At 38.9% G+C, this 5,298-nt stretch overlaps 1 protein-coding gene across 1 annotated transcript in view; it reads left to right on the forward strand.

The window, feature by feature from the left end:
- LOC109887102 (MHC class II transactivator) overlaps nucleotides 1–500 on the forward strand; it is a 75,445-nt gene extending 74,945 nt beyond the window's left edge. Inside the window, exon 22 of the mRNA XM_031820324.1 lies at nucleotides 1–500. This exon is cut by the window's left edge and continues 1,308 nt beyond it. The gene's annotated coding sequence lies outside the window, so the exon portion shown is untranslated.
- The last annotated feature ends 4,798 nt before the right edge of the window (nucleotides 501–5,298 follow it).

Here is a 5,298-nt window from a genome sequence, read left to right on the forward strand (position 1 = left end):
CAGGACACCACTGTTCTGTTCTGTGTTCCAGGACACCACTGTTCTGTTCTGTGTTCCAGGACACCACTGTTCTGTTCTGTGTTCCAGGACACCACTGTTCTGTTCTGTGTTCCTGGACACCACTGTTCTGTTCTGTGTTCCAGGACACCACTGTTCTGTTCTGTGTTCCAGGACACCACTGTTCTGTTCTGTGTTCCAGGACACCACTGTTCTGTTCTGTGTTCCAGGAGACCACTGTTCTGTTCTGTGTTCCAGGACACCACTGTTCTGTTCTGTGTTCCAGGACACCACTGTTCTGTTCTGTGTTCCAGGACACCACTGTTCTGTGTTCCAGGACACCACTGTTCTGTGTTCCAGGACACCACTGTTCTGTGTTCCAGGACACCACTGTTCTTTGCACTGACATTTGAATGTATTTGTTCTGTTTTATACTGTTCTGTGGATCATTTCTGTACTGATCAAGTTTGCACTGAAAAATAAAACTTGAGGTGGTTAATATAGAACTGGACCTGACTACTCTACAGAACCAGAACCAGAGATAGTCAGAGGAGATGGTTAATATAGAACTGGACCAGACTACTCTACAGAACCAGAACCAGAGGAGATGGTTAATATAGAACTGGACCTGACTACTCTACAGAACCAGAACCAGAGATAGACAGAGGAGATGGTTAATATAGAACTGGACCAGACTACTCTACAGAACCAGAACCAGAGGAGATGGTTAATATAGAACTGGACCTGACGACTCTACAGAACCAGAACCAGAGATAGACAGAGGAGATGGTTAATATAGAACTGGACCTGACTACTCTACAGAACCAGAACCAGAGATAGACAGAGGAGATGGTTAATATAGAACTGGACCTGACTACTCTACAGAACCAGAACCAGAGATAGACAGAGGAGATGGTTAATATAGAACTGGACCTGACTACTCTACAGAACCAGAACCAGAGATAGACAGAGGAGATGGTTATTATAGAACTGGACCTGACTACTCTACAGAACCAGAACCAGAGATAGACAGAGGAGATGGTTAATATAGAACTGGACCTGGCTACTCTACAGAACCAGAACCAGAGGAGATGGTTAATATAGAACTGGACCTGACTACTCTACAGAACCAGAACCAGAGGAGGTGGTTAATATAGAACTGGACCTGACTACTCTACAGAACCAGAGATAGACAGAGGAGATGGTTAATATAGAACTGGACCTGACTACTCTACAGAACCAGAACCAAAGATAGACAGAGGAGATGGTTAATATAGAACTGGACTAGACGACTCTACAGAACCAGAACCAGAGATAGACAGAGGAGATGGTTAATATAGAACTGGACCTGACTACTCTACAGAACCAGAACCAGAAATAGACAGAGGAGATGGTTAATATAGAACTGGACCTGACTACTCTACAGAACCAGAACCAGAGGAGATGGTTAATATAGAACTGGACCTGACTACTCTACAGAACCAGAACCAGAGGAGATGGTTAATATAGAGCTGGACCTGACTACTCTACAGAACCAGAGATAGACAGAGGAGATGGTTAATATAGAACTGGACCTGACTACTCTACAGAACCAGAACCAGAGATAGACAGAGGAGATGGTTAATATAGAACTGGACCTGACTACTCTACAGAACCAGAACCAGAGGAGGTGGTTAATATAGAACTGGACCTGACTACTCTACAGAACCAGAACCAGAGATAGACAGAGGAGATGGTTAATATAGAACTGGACCTGACTACTCTACAGAACCAGAACCAGAGGAGATGGTTATTATAGAACTGGACCTGACTACTCTACAGAACCAGAACCAGAGATAGACAGAGGAGATGGTTATTATAGAACTGGACCTGACTACTCTACAGAACCAGAACCAGAGGAGATGGTTATTATAGAACTGGACCTGACTACTCTACAGAACCAGAACCAGAGATAGACAGAGGAGATGGTTATTATAGAACTGGACCTGACTACTCTACAGAACCAGAACCAGAGATAGACAGAGGAGATGGTTAATATAGAACTGGACCTGACTACTCTACAGAACCAGAACCAGAGATAGACAGAGGAGATGGTTAATATAGAACTGGACCTGACGACTCTACAGAACCAGAACCAGAGATAGACAGAGGAGATGGTTAATATAGAACTGGACCTGACTACTCTACAGAACCAGAACCAGAGGAGGTGGTTAATATAGAACTGGACCTGACTACTCTACAGAACCAGAGATAGACAGAGGAGATGGTTATTATAGAACTGGAGCTGACTACTCTACAGAACCAGAACCAGAGATAGACAGAGGAGATGGTTAATATAGAACTGGACCTGACTACTCTACAGAACCAGAACCAGAGATAGACAGAGGAGATGGTTAATATAGAACTGGACCTGACTACTCTACAGAACCAGAACCAGAGGAGATGGTTAATATAGAACTGGACCTGACTACTCTACAGAACCAGAACCAGAGGAGGTGGTTAATATAGAACTGGACCTGACTACTCTACAGAACCAGAACCAGAGATAGACAGAGGAGATGGTTAATATAGAACTGGACCAGACTACTCTACAGAACCAGAACCAGAGGAGATGGTTAATATAGAACTGGACCTGACGACTCTACAGAACCAGAACCAGAGATAGACAGAGGAGATGGTTAATATAGAACTGGACCTGACTACTCTACAGAACCAGAACCAGAGGAGATGGTTAATATAGAACTGGACCTGACTACTCTACAGAACCAGAACCAGAGGAGATGGTTAATATAGAACTGGACCTGACGACTCTACAGAACCAGAGGAGGTGGTTAATATAGAACTGGACCTGACTACTCTACAGAACCAGAACCAGAGGAGATGGTTAATATAGAACTGGACTAGACGACTCTACAGAACCAGAACCAGAGATAGACAGAGGAGATGGTTAATATAGAACTGGACCTGACTACTCTACAGAACCAGAACCAGAGATAGACAGAGGAGATGGTTAATATAGAACTGGACCTGACTACTCTACAGAACCAGAACCAGAGATAGACAGAGGAGATGGTTAATATAGAACTGGACCAGACGACTCTACAGAACCAGAGATAGACAGAGGAGATGGTTAATATAGAACTGGACCTGACGACTCTACAGAACCAGTGTAATGGGTATGTTTGTCAGATACAGGTTCAATCAGGGTTATTTCTGGCCTTACTGTTGAAACGTGTACTTCCTTATAGCAGGTTTCTGTTCCGTGTTTTCTGGCTAAAAACAGATTTATCTGTCTTCCGGTTAGAGACGACCAGATGACATTCCTCTCCGGCCAATCAGAGATCAACCTGCCGAGACAATGTTTTTTTTTTTCACTTCCGGACCAACGGGAAGGTTTAAAATGTGGAAAAACCTCCGCCCTCCTTGGTGATCGAAAACAAACACGGTTATACTATCAGGTACAGTAGTATAATATCAGGTACAGTAGTATAATATCAGGTACAGTAGTATTATATCAGGTACAGTAGTATAATATCAGTATCTACTGTTATACTATCAGGTACAGTACTATAATATCAGGTACAGTACTATAATATCAGGTACAGTAGTATAATATCAGTATGTACTGTTATACTATCAGGTACAGTAGTATAATATCAGTATCTACTGTTATACTATCAGGTACAGTAGTATAATATCAGGTACAGTACTATAATATCAGGTACAGTAGTATAATATCAGGTACAGTAGTATACTATCAGGTACAGTAGTATAATATCAGTATGTACTGTTATACTATCAGGTACAGTAGTATAATATCAGGTACAGTAGTATAATATCAGTATCTACTGTTATACTATCAGGTACAGTAGTATAATATCAGGTACAGTACTATAATATCAGGTACAGTAGTATAATATCAGTATGTACTGTTATACTATCAGGTACAGTAGTATAATATCAGTATATACTGTTATACTATCAGGTACAGTACTATAATATCAGGTACAGTAGTATAATATCAGGTACAGTAGTATAATATCAGCTACTGTATAATATCAGTATGTACTGTTATACTATCAGGTACAGTAGTATAATATCAGGTACAGTAGTATAATATCAGGTACAGTACTATAATATCAGGTACAGTAGTATAATATCAGGTACAGTAGTATAATATCAGTATGTACTGTTATACTATCAGGTACAGTACTATAATATCAGGTACAGTAGTATAATATCAGGTACAGTAGTATAATATCAGTATGTACTGTTATACTATCAGGTACAGTAGTATAATATCAGGTACAGTAGTATAATATCAGTATCTACTGTTATAATATCAGGTACAGTACTATAATATCAGGTACAGTAGTATACTATCAGGTACAGTAGTATAATATCAGTATCTACTGTTATACTATCAGGTACAGTAGTATAATATCAGGTACAGTAGTATAATATCAGGTACAGTAGTATAATATCAGTATCTACTGTTATAATATCAGGTACAGTAGTATAATACCAGGTACAGTAGTATAATATCAGGTACAGTAGTATACTATCAGGTACAGTAGTATAATATCAGTATCTACTGTTATACTATCAGGTACAGTACTATAATATCAGGTACAGTAGTATAATATCAGGTACAGTAGTATAATATCAGTATGTACTGTTATAATATCAGGTACAGTAGTATAATATCAGGTACAGTAGTATAATATCAGGTACAGTACTATAATATCAGGTACAGTAGTATAATATCAGTATGTACTGTTATACTATCAGGTACAGTAGTATAATATCAGTATATACTGTTATACTATCAGGTACAGTACTATAATATCAGGTACAGTAGTATAATATCAGGTACAGTACTATAATATCAGGTACAGTACTATAATATCAGGTACAGTAGTATAATATCAGTATGTACTGTTATAATATCAGGTACAGTACTATAATATCAGGTACAGTAGTATAATATCAGTATCTACTGTTATACTATCAGGTACAGTAGTATAATATCAGGTACAGTAGTATAATATCAGGTACAGTAGTATAATATCAGGTACAGTACTATAATATCAGGTACAGTAGTATTATATCAGGTACAGTAGTATAATATCAGTATGTACTGTTATACTATCAGGTACAGTAGTATAATATCAGGTACAGTAGTATAATACCAGGTACAGTACTATAATATCAGGTACAGTAGTATAATACCAGGTACAGTAGTATAATATCAGGTACAGTAGTATAATATCAGGTACAGTAGTATACTATCAGGTACAG

This window comes from Oncorhynchus kisutch, unplaced genomic scaffold (genome assembly GCF_002021735.2).
Source record: "Oncorhynchus kisutch isolate 150728-3 unplaced genomic scaffold, Okis_V2 scaffold3238, whole genome shotgun sequence".
Taxonomy (NCBI): Eukaryota; Metazoa; Chordata; class Actinopteri; order Salmoniformes; family Salmonidae; genus Oncorhynchus; species Oncorhynchus kisutch.